This window comes from Triturus cristatus, chromosome 5_1, assembly GCF_964204655.1.
Source record: "Triturus cristatus chromosome 5_1, aTriCri1.1, whole genome shotgun sequence".
Classification (NCBI taxonomy): domain Eukaryota; kingdom Metazoa; phylum Chordata; class Amphibia; order Caudata; family Salamandridae; genus Triturus; species Triturus cristatus.
Genome location: NC_140587.1, coordinates 51,390,712 through 51,402,338, shown reverse-complemented (window position 1 = coordinate 51,402,338; position 11,627 = coordinate 51,390,712). Strand labels below are relative to the sequence as shown.

Here is an 11,627-nt window from a genome sequence, read left to right as displayed (position 1 = left end):
ACAAAACAGCTGATGACCTTATTCTCTAAAGGTACATTGCCTAAGCTGATGGGGGTTACCTATTGTCTCCAGCAAGAAAAAATGTTTAGCTTATGTCCCTCCCCGAAATAGATACCTGTGAACCCATGGCAGTAGCACCTCGTACTTTTTCCATAAACTTAGCAGTCCTCGGAGGAAAATATGTATTACCGAGCTTGTGTTAAAATGAACGAGTCTCTACCGGAGAAGCCGGTTCGAATTTTTGATAAACCAGAAAGTCAACAGATGTCAGGCCTCCTGCAACGATTATAGGGCGCAGGAATCGACACCTAGCAGGCCAGACGATGGACAGGGACACCCACAGAAACCTGCACCACAGCAATGATTAATAGATTAGTAACACGCACACTAACATCAGAGTTAATAGACATCAATCATGCAGCAACCGATAAAAGCATTTCCCCAACTACTCGGTGGTTGGGAGAGAGGATGAAGTGTGTAAATGTCTTCCCTGCCAACTCTCTAAGATTTTGTTTCTTGTACTCATTTAAAGATAACGTGCAGCCACCGGAAGAGAGGGGTCGGACGTGACGCACAGCCTGGCTACGGACCATGGAACATCTATGACATCGACCAAGGGGGAAGCAACGAAGCAAAAAGGGCGTGAGACGAGGCACCATTATCAGAATGATAAGCGATGGAACGAAGGCTATCTCGAGGCCCCCTACTCGCTGACCAGCGTGCCTGAAGTCCCAACCCGTCGAGCTCGATTGATGGGCTCATTGCTGGAAGATTCTGCCCCCCTTGGTCCGCTTTTTGATCCGACCCCACTCCACCCCCTCTTCCCTCGGCATCCCGAAGCACGTCACACCCTTCTCTCTCTCTCTCTCTCCCTCTTTTATATGGATTTTGAATTTGACTTAACTACAGAAGAACAAAAAGCGGGTACCCTGTCTCAAAGTACCTATGATGAACTGTGTTAGGGAACAGGACTGTGATCGGAGAACAGCGAATGGTCACACCCTGCCACGTGAGAAATTGGATTTGAGCTGGACCTTAGCTCCACCGCCGGTGCTCAACAGTGCCAACAAAAGAAGAACAACAATAAGAGCTTACCAGTGATGGCTCTTTATAATAGGACACTGGAAAGAAGAACTCATGTTAAGTTGAAATCCTCTCCCAACCACCTTTTTATATTAACTATCTTCCTATCGAGTTTTCATGATGCTGCATCAGTCACTTCCGACTGTACACTGAGAAGTTAAGAAAATCTAACTTTGTATAATAACATTCATACAACACCAGCCATGCACACGACTATACTGACTATTTTTGATCAACACGAAGTCTGGGCCTTAAGTAATGTACGAAATATCCCTTGTTTTGCCAGAAACGTCTCTCTCTCTCTCTTTTTATCCTGTTTGTGCTCAAACAAGCTCCCCTCCTCCTATCCCTGGGCCTGACATGCGGCGCAGCTGATGTAATTTTGTATGTACTACCTCCTCGCCTACTTTATCAACTGTATGTAACTATGTACAAATGTGTCAGATTGCTCCTGCCTGTCCTAAAAACTCTGTACTTTTAAGGAATGCATGAAAAACATTCACGATATTATAGCTAAAAGGTTAACGAAGGCGAATGTCGGCCAGGCAAGCTGGCGAGATATGTTAAAAGGGAGGACTGTGGAAATTTAGCTTGTAACTGAACATTATCTGCGCCATCTTGCCTCTCCCCAGCGCCACGCACAGCGAACGCACGGCCGCCATTTTAGGCACCCCACTCTCTCCCCCGCTCATTGTCGATCGCCAGCGCGTTCCCCTGGCGCTGCAAGCATCCCCCGCGCGCCGACCACCCCCGCTCTCTCATACACGGGCCATAAACCCTCTCCTTCTTCGCGACCCTGCCATGGAATCACACACCGCGCCTGACCGACATCCCATACATGGTCATGCATCTCTTTGATAACCCCCTTCCTCTGCGCCCCATTGTCCGAACCGGTCCCAGGCCATCACCTAGCCCTGCGGATGCAGTTTATTGCCCCTACTGTAAGGGAAACACCCCACATCAAAGGGATTACAGTAGATCAAAGCCCCTACCCCCTGAGACCCGGCCGGTCGCACACACCCCCGGGAATTGGCGGAATGTCCAGCTGTGTGATAGCCATCTCCTACTGTGGGTGGGGTGGGGACTCCCACTGAAGATGTGTGTGGGAACGAGCTCGAAGTGGGGATTCCGAGGAAGTTCTTTCTTGTATCAAGACAATCTCAAGAATGTGCCATGTACGATAACCCTGCAATAAAGTCATAAACCTGTGTATAAGAGGCTAGGCCTCAGAGATGCAGTTAGAGCACCTCGTGACGATACCTTGCTGTCTGATCTGATGTGTTCTGCTCCGACGGAATAAAATTTTGTTTCCTGCCTTCCAGTCTCCGGCGCCTGCCTCTTTATTGGTTTAACATCCAATGGTATAAGAGGCGATTACCGCCGGGCAATACTTGAAAGGTTATCGACTGAAACTGCCGCTACCGTTTAACAGAGGGCGCTTGTCTCCATTGTTTCTCAAGGACTCTTAGGTACTTTCTTTCTTCATAGAGGGATTTGTTGAACCAAGGTGCTGAGGGAGTAGGCCTTTTCTTTTTGCTTTGGAGAGGAGCGACATTATTGATTTCGACTGCAAGGACTGTGAGGCATTGGGAGGTGAGTTCGTTAACATCTAGGTTCGGGTCTAGCCTTGGAAGTGATAGCAAAGCAGAATCACAGAGGGTACCGAGGTCAATATTTTTAGTGTCACAGAACCAGGAAGTAGCCCTCTTAGGTTGGCCGAGAGTTATAGAGTGTGATAGGTGAAGAGAGAATGGGATGAGGAGGTGGTCAGACCAGTCTACATGAATAGGGGTAGCGATAGTCAGCAAGCCTGCTATAGAAATAACAAGGTCCAGGATTGAGCCCTTAGAGTGTGTTGTTTCTGTGCAGTGTTGGATAAGATCGTTTGCAGAGAGGAAGGTGGCCAGCAAATTTGCAGAGGTGTCTTGAGGCGAGCCCCAGTGGACATTGAAGTCACCCACGAAGATCTGATTGTCACTTTGCGAGTATTGGTCGCTGATGAAGTCAGTGAGTTCCTCCATAAACGAAGGGCTGCTACCAGGAGGGTGGTAAATAGCATGGAATCTGAGAGGTGAGCGGTGGTGCAATGGAAGCTCAAGAAATAGGCATTCAAAAGTGCGGAAGGAGCTGTTAAGAAAATCCTTAAGTTGAAGGGAGTTTCTAAAGATGACTGCAACACCTCCCCCGACTTTGTCAATCGTGTCATTTCTAAATATAGACTAGCCTGTGGGTAATAGGAGATCAAACATAGAGTGAGAGGTATCGTTAAACCAGGTCTCTGTGAGGAAGAGCATGTCAATATTGTGCAGGATGATGGTATCGGAGATTTCAAGTTTGTGTTTTATTGCAGATCTGCAGTTGTGGAGCATACAGCGCAGCTCTGTCGAGACTGTTTTGGTGACGGGGGCACTTGGGCTATGAGAGGTGATGGGGATATTATACTTAAAAGACGGTGCTCGGGAGGGTTTAGGTGGATGAGTGGTTCTGACAGAGGAGATGGTCAGAATAGTGTAGATAGTAGGGTTACTTGGAGATGATAGTGGAAGAAGGGTGGCGTTCGAGGGCTTGTGTGAGTTTGCGATGTTTGTAGACAACAGGTTATGCTTGGCTATTATGGGGTGTGGGGGCAAGGTGCAACTCATGGGAAGGTGAGTGTTTTCCAAAGGTACTGAGGTGTATGTAAAAGTGGAAATCTTGGAGCTTAAAACTGAAATGGAAGCTTCAAGTTGGGAGATGGAGGTGATAAGAGAGCCTAGCTTATTTTCCAGAGAGAGTAAGGCAGAGCACGGCATGTTTGGTGGCTCGATGGAAACAGGAGGGGGTGCACTTGGCGGTGGAAGGCAGAGAGAGGTGGGGGAATGGGAGGGAAGTAGGGGTACAGGGTTCAGAGGTGGGGAAAGGTGGTGGCTGAGAGCAGGCGTTGGTGCACCAGAGGTGGAAGGAGAGTTGTCTTTGTTGGCGTTGCAAGAAGGATAGGAATTAAGGACATAATTAGGGGGAGATAGGAGAGGAGCGAGGCGGTGGGGCGGAAGGAGACGGGAGGAATGTGTGGAGTCATAGGGATGAAGGAGGTTTGGGAGGAAAAGAGGGGAGAGGGTTGGAGAGGTCCTGTCAGCTAGGTGAGGTGGCTGTGAGGGAGCGGGCATCTGGCAGAGTAAGGGGGGTTGGGAGATAGGGAAGTTGAAGAAAGGAGGTGGTTCTGCTAGGTCCGAGGGAGGGAAAGGGTTACCAAGGGGGGAAAGGGGTAGCACAGCATTGCTGGAGGAGTGGGGGGAAGGAGATAGATGCAATGGGTTTGTGGAGAAATCGGGTTACATAGCGAGGGGAGGAGGGGGTAGGAAAGCAGAGAGGAGGAGGGAATAAGGGGAACGTAAGGAGAGTTAACTAGGGGAGAAGGCTGGAGGAGAGGTGAACTAAAAAGGGGGTGGCAGGTAGGGATAGGGGGGAGGAGATGAGAATGGAGTACTGGGACAGTGCACATTGGACGAGGAGCGTGTTAGCTAGAGGTAAGGCTGAAGTGATGAAGGGGGGCATACTGTGAGGGGGGAAGAATGGGAGGGGAGGGGGAGGGAAGAGGGTCGACCTGTGCCTCCCAAGGGTGCAGCCTATTGGAGAGTGGGGGGGTCAGGGGAGGAGATAGGGAGAAATTGGTGGAGCTAGATGAAGAGTCAAGGGATAACCCGGTCGCAGGGGAGGGGAGTAGGGAAGGGAAGAGGTGGTCAAAGAGATAGAGACAGGTGTCTTTGGCTTGGATCATGACCGTACCGTTGCTATAGAGTGAAATGGTGAGGGAGCCGTTGAAACACGCAGAGGGGGAACTTTTTAGCTGTTTCCCATGAGGGATAGAGGGGGAGGAGGTGACGTTAAGGGAATTGTAAAAGCTGGTGGACCAAGAGGGGATGTCGTGAGTGAAAAAAAATGAAATCGTTTTTGAGCCTCCCATAACAACCATTGTAAAATTGATCAACAAAAAGGGAATCAGGGAAGCATTCAATGGTGTTATGCTTGAAATGTTTTTCTGAAGCTTTAGTCGGGTTAGAAGGGTAAATGATTTTGTAGCAATCAATTCCAGACTTAACTCGAGTGGTGGCCATGTTGGGAAACTGAGGAGGAGGAGGAGGGTGGTGGGGATGTGAGAAGGGTGTTACTAGGAAAGCGGTGGTGAGGAGAAGTATAAGGACAAGAAGGGGGCACATATTCCAGACGTCGGGTGAAGAGATCTGAACTAATGTACAGTCAGGGAAGTGAGGCGATTAGTAATAGGTTGTTACTTCTGAACAGGACTGGTTCAACAAGGTAGGACTGAATATGTTGGTGCGGTGTAAGAGGAAAATCACTGTACTTAGCATCATCCTGTGACATAAACCACATTATGCACAGCATCACATTAGGCGCCAAACGCATTGTACGCCCATAATCTCAACAGCCTAATATTAGACCCTAACCTCCTAAGTATCTCCAACATTAGGGGCAAAAAGCACAGGGTGGAACATAATCTCACTAGCATAAACCATAGTATGCAAGACAACTTCATAATCATAAAAAAAACACATTTAGAGGTAGCCAGAACAGGGTCCGTAAATCATACTACATCAAATACATTTCCTAGCACCACATAAACACATTAGGGCCTGGCGCCCTACAAACCTCCCAGTCCCCCTGGCCAACTGGCCATCTCAAAGGGGCTCAAATGACATGTGTCCAGAATGTCGGGGCTGCTGCTAATGCAGAGAAAGTCCAGGGTGCGTACTCGCGCAAATCTAAACGTTGCAGCTGGCACTAAGTGCTGCGCAGCTGTGAAGAAATGTGGCAAGGAGTGCATCTCACTCCTAACTCAGACAAAACTGCCCCCAATTACCCTAAGAGTCTAGAGGAAAACAACTTTTGTCAGTTCACCCGTTGGGAGAGGATTGATCTGCCCTTATTGACCCTTCTGGGCCCCAGTCTTGTGGTTGCTCCTTCCCTACTGCACATTAATTACCTTGCACGCCGTCTCTGGCATTCACGGAGGTATTGATGCTTGTATATGTCCCCGCGGCCGCCATTTTGAAGTCAGGCAGGCCGCTTGGGGGCTTTCTTACTCATTCAGGTGCCGCGGTGGAGCCCCGGTCCTGCTGCGGTCGCAGCCGCCTGTGACCTGCGGTCACCCCTTCCAGTGTTGAGGTTTGCAGTGTGAGGAGCCCCTTCCTTTCTTCTGAGGCCGCAGTTGGAGGCAGACCACTCCCGCAGGCACCCCGCCGAGTTTCGCTCCTGCGGGCCCGATTCTTGGCACCGCACGGGACACTCTCGCTTTTCCCCAATGAAGCTGCACATCGCACTCCCTCTCCTCACGGGGCCTCACCGTGGTATGTTGCGAGCTGTTCATCCCCCAGGGCTCACTGCCGACCTCAGTTCCGATCCACCGGCTGCCTCGCGGTCTCGTCTCCTGGGGCTCCGCAACACACTCTGACCATGGATCTCTGTGTCGGGTGAGAGAGACCGCTCACCTGCCCCTCGTGTCGGTAGCCATGGGGGCGTCCCCTGTCTGTCGCTGCGCCTCCCACTAGCTTAAGGATGGCCCTAGATGGGGGATTGCCGGCGGGAGCTCGGAACTAAGCTTCCTCCACCAGCTGCCTTTCCACATGCACCCACCAAGGGGTGAAAAACAACAACAAAGCCTCGTTAGCAAGTAAGTGGTCTTTTAAAGACCTACGAAGTACTCGGGTGCGGCTGTGTGTGCGGCCGGGAAGCTGCCTCAGTGTAGGCGCATGGACCTTTATTTCTAATAGACAGGGGTACTTGTTACCCTGCCCCATATCAAAAACGATGGAATAATTAAGAAAATAATCAAACATGGGGTAGAGGAGAGTGTTGTCTTGAGAGAAAGGGATTTCATGAAAAGGAGGCAATGGGAATTCTATTTTCAAGGGGTTGTTAGGAGAGGGTGTTTACTGTCTGGTAGGCATCCCTAGGGCAGAAGTAATGTCTCTGGGGGTTTTTGCCTCCACACATCTGATTGGGGAGGCTGTGAAAGGGCAGTGGCCTGCTAATTACCAGGGTCGGCTTTAGTACTGGTGGCGCCCGGTGGAACAGTGTTTTTTGGCGCCTGCGAATGACCACCTCCGCCATGGATTCCCTCCCTTCCACCCTTTAACAGTTTCCATAACCCCTCTCTCTCAGATGCATTTAATTAATTTTATAGCGTCACTCATACAGTGATGGGTGTCAGAGCACTGTACATAACACACACATTACTACACAGTGACAATCTGCCATGGGTGTGTGAATCAGTGTATAGGAAATGTTACATCAGACAGAGGACAACAAGGGGTGGATTCACATGTCATCCATACAGGTAGGCAGGATAGTTGACGAGTACTTGGTCTGGAGAAGCACAAACTCTGAATTTAAAATGTAACACAATGGATTGGGGCTCTCTTTAATAACAAGAACTGATTTGAACCTAAATGAACCCTTTTTGCAAAATTAGAATCATGAAAGTCTGGCGAAAAAATCCAAACACTCTAATCTATACCTTGAAGTCTGCACGCAGTTCTTTGATGACAGTGAATAGCTCACTGTAAACTGCAACTAACAAAAGGAAGTTTCTGAAAAAAACAGAACCCACTGAACTTTTTGTGATGTGCATGGTACATGTTCTTTGCTCAGGTATATTAACCCTCTATGCTACCTTACCATGAATCAAAACTTCCATTAGTCACAACTAAACTCCGATGTCGCCAGGAAGAACATTAATCACCGGAGTTTTCTTGACATTTTAATTGTTTCCTGAAAATTGCTGGAGGCCAGGAACGCTGCAGCAGGTGCTTTTAAGCATGATATACACTAGCAAACAGGCACCCCCATGCGAAGTCAGCACCCGGTGCGGTGGCACCGGTCGCACCGCCGTAGAGCCGGCCCTGCTCATTACACTCCCTCTACCCCAACACTGAGCACTCCTAGACACATTTTCTCACAAATACAGTCAGCATGTAAGAGACCATCGCTATGTGTGTTCTACAGAGAGGCCAAGGACAGAATGTGCATGTACTCTTAACACATTCATGACCCACTGAAAGGCACTCTGAGAAACTCTCTCTGGCTTCAGACTTGAATTCAGAGCTCTCACTTGCACATCTTCATAAGCACCCACCTTCAACCAGAGCTCGCCCAAACACCTGGAGGTGACTCAGTTCAAAGTGTGCACTAAATGTTGGACTTGGCCCTCTCTGCAAGGTCAAACCTTTTGCCTTTACCCCTCCTGCTTCCTGAACCCGTTTTTGTTGGCTTTTAGGACTCTGTGTGCTTTATCACTACTAACTTGTGCTAAAGTGCTACGTTCACAACTTACATTGGTACATTTAACTTACTTATAAGTCACTAGTAAACTAGTACTACATGTACCAGGGCATGTAAATTAATTGCCTCTCATGGGCCTGCAACACTTATTGTGCCACCCATTTAAGTAGCCCTTTAAACATCTCCCAGTCTTACCATTGCCGCCTGTGTGCAGTTTTAAACTGACAATTTGACCTGCCTATATAAATCTACTGCCAGGCCTAAAGCCAGTGCGTAATGTAAGCCAGTGGTGCTCGACACAGGCACTTAGGGCCCGATTCACAGAACAAACTTAGGACAAAATCCTAAACTTAGTACCATTTTGGTATTCACAGAATGCACTTACTACTTCTGGTATTCACAGAATGAACTTACTACTTTTGCGATTCACAGAATAAACTTACTACTTTTGCTATTCACAGAATGGATTTACGACTACTAACTTTACGTCCGCACTCGGGCCGGAAATTCCGGCCCAGAGGCGGAGCTTCCGGCCCAGAGGCGGGGCTTCCAGGGCGGAGGCGGAGCTTCCGGGCCGGAGGCGGAGCTTCCGGGCCGGAGGTGGGGATTCCGGCCAGTGGCGGAGATTTAGCCATGGCCAAAATCTCCACCTCTGGGCCAGAAGCTCCGCCTCCGGGCCGGAATTTCCGGCCCGAGTGCGGACGTAAAGTTAGTAGTCGTAAATCCATTCTGTGAATAGCAAAAGTAGTAAGTTTATTCTGTGAATTGCAAAAGTAGTAAGTTCATTCTGTGAATACCAGAAGTAGTAAGTGCATTCTGTGAATACCAAAATGGTACTAAGTTTAGGATTTTGTCTTAAGTTTGTTCTGTGAATCGGGCCCAGAATGTTCAACACCAGCACTTATGATGCTGTGCCACATGGCGGCACTGTCTGTCCAATTTAGAAATGAGCAAAACGTATTAATTCAATATACTTTAAAAGGGACTTATACCTGCCACCCAAGCCATTCCTATAGTGTTGAAACCCTGGAATAGTCTGAATTGTCACACCTGTATCAATGCGATGGTTAGTAGTTGTGTCGGTACTGTCATCTGCAGCGCTGCCAGGGGCAATGGGTGGTGCAAGCGACAGTGGCCTCCTGACAAACGCCCTGGAAATTATGTTTATCGCAAAGTAAGCACTGCCCAAACCTACTTTAATACAAATAAGCCACCCCTAAAGTATGCCCTATACAGCCCGCAGGGTAGGGAGCATTGAATTTAAAAATGTGGGCATGTGCTCGTAAGTTTTACAAGTCCTGGTAGAGAAAAACTTCTAAATTCATTTTTTGCTGCTGTGAGTCCTCCCTCTCTCATAGGATAACATTGGGTTGCCTCGTGAGGTGGGCCTCGCAACAGTAAAAAATGAATGTAGGAGTTTTTCACCACCAGGACATGTAAAATTTAAAACCACATTTTTAAAAGTGTTGTATAAGGAAAATGCTATTTCATGAAAATGATATGCTAGATATGACCTAAAGGTGACCATGGTTGTTAAATGTGTTAAATGCCAGCTTCCAGAAGTTGTATTCATGGGGGGCTCACCTGCTAAAAATGTTGTCAGTGGGGTTTGGTATAAAAAATTTGAAGACATGTGGTCTGTTGTTCTGTCATTAACATTTGTCCTGAGCACAATACAGCATATAGCATGGGGCAATGTGTCAGCTCTCTTAAGCCATTAGATGACTTCACTCTGAGTGATAGCATTCCACATGTATTACAGGCGCTTTTATCCCGCCCTCTTCGTCTATACAGGCCAATGCTGTTAACTGAGAATGTGCTCCTTGAGGTACCGAACAAAATTGCTTGCCGAACAATTTCTGTTAGAGCATGGAGGTACTCCGACACCTCTTTCTGGGGTACACCTCTGGACTCCCACTTCACGTGGAGAGTCACAAAATTGTGGGTGCCTTGCACTACTCATGGAATAGTGCATAAACTCATAATACAGGTTTACTTGTATGGTTTGGGCAATACCCAGCTTCCCATACATCATGATCAGATATTGCTTTTTGATTCTGCAGCGTATGCTGCATTTCACTGATAACTTTGCAGAGTTGCCACAGGACCACGCAGACCAAGTCAGGGTATAACAAATCCAGGCTAACATGGAACAATTGTCTGCCACGTTTTGCAGACATTTATACTCTAGGGAATTGTACCACGTTCAACGAGTCATCGATTCTGTACAAAGGGCAGTAGATATCAAGCAACAGAGATCGTTACGGCATCAAGCTGTACATGTTGTACTAGAGTTCCGCTGGATATACATATAGTCTGCGAGGTTATATTGGGAAGGACTCCAGTATAGATTTTGCAGGTAGTCCTTCCATGTTATAAATTAGTAAAATGATTGGGAGCTTGTGCAATCACTCTTTAAGGTATAACCTTTATGTAGATAATTTCTATACACAAGTCCAGCTGTACGGCGCTGGCATTGTGGCTGGCAGTAGAATTCGAAGTCACTCCAAAGGATTCCCTCATGATCTAGTTTAAGAAAGCTCCAAAATGGTCAGGGGTGTGTGTTGTGTTTTAACAAACTGCTGTCTGTGAAATTCTTAAATAGGAGGGTGGTGCATGTGCTCGATACAATTCACTGTGAGAGCACTTCTCCGGTCACGGTTTGGGGGTCAACTGGCAGTAGTGCACAAGCACAACTTCATAGTTGATTTCAACAAGTACATGGGTGTGGATAAAAATGACCAGGTTCATCAACCATACACTGTTACTATTGGAGCAGGGTCAAGACTGATTTGCATATGCTACCCTGAGCATTTGCCCGTGGTTAGACTTACTGCAGGCATCCTCCCATCCCCTTTTGGGGTGTTTGCATTACTCGTAAAACATTCACATTATATAAGAGTTGCCTATTTACCTGATTCAGCAGGCAAAATACAACAGTATGCAATGCATATGTTGTCTATTGTCAGACTACTACAGGAAGAATGATATCCTTCCTTGACTTTGAGTTAGTTGTTCTTGATAGTCTTACTGCTGTAGAAGCAGTATCTTATACTTCATAGATTGGGGGGGGATGTTGCAGATCTGCAGGATCAGCACTTTGGTGACTGCATTCTTGTAACAGAGTTAAACATATCGCAGATGCTTGGTTTTCACTCAGCAAGGACGGAAAGAGAAGAGTCTACAGTACTATCCCCAGTGCCCATCTAAGCCAGCCCTTGTATTCCAACTTGCTTCACTTTCTACACACAAAAGTACCATTCTAG

At 47.7% G+C, this 11,627-nt stretch overlaps 1 long non-coding RNA gene across 2 annotated transcripts in view; it reads left to right on the top strand.

Moving 5' to 3' along the window:
- The first annotated feature begins 6,210 nt into the window (after window positions 1-6,210).
- LOC146830142 (uncharacterized) overlaps window positions 6,211-11,627 on the top strand; it is a 102,815-nt gene continuing 97,398 nt past the window's right edge. For both annotated transcript variants that reach the window (XR_014961371.1, XR_014961370.1), the window contains exon 1: window positions 6,211-6,751. This is a non-coding gene — a long non-coding RNA (uncharacterized LOC146830142). The remainder of the gene's footprint in view (window positions 6,752-11,627) is intronic.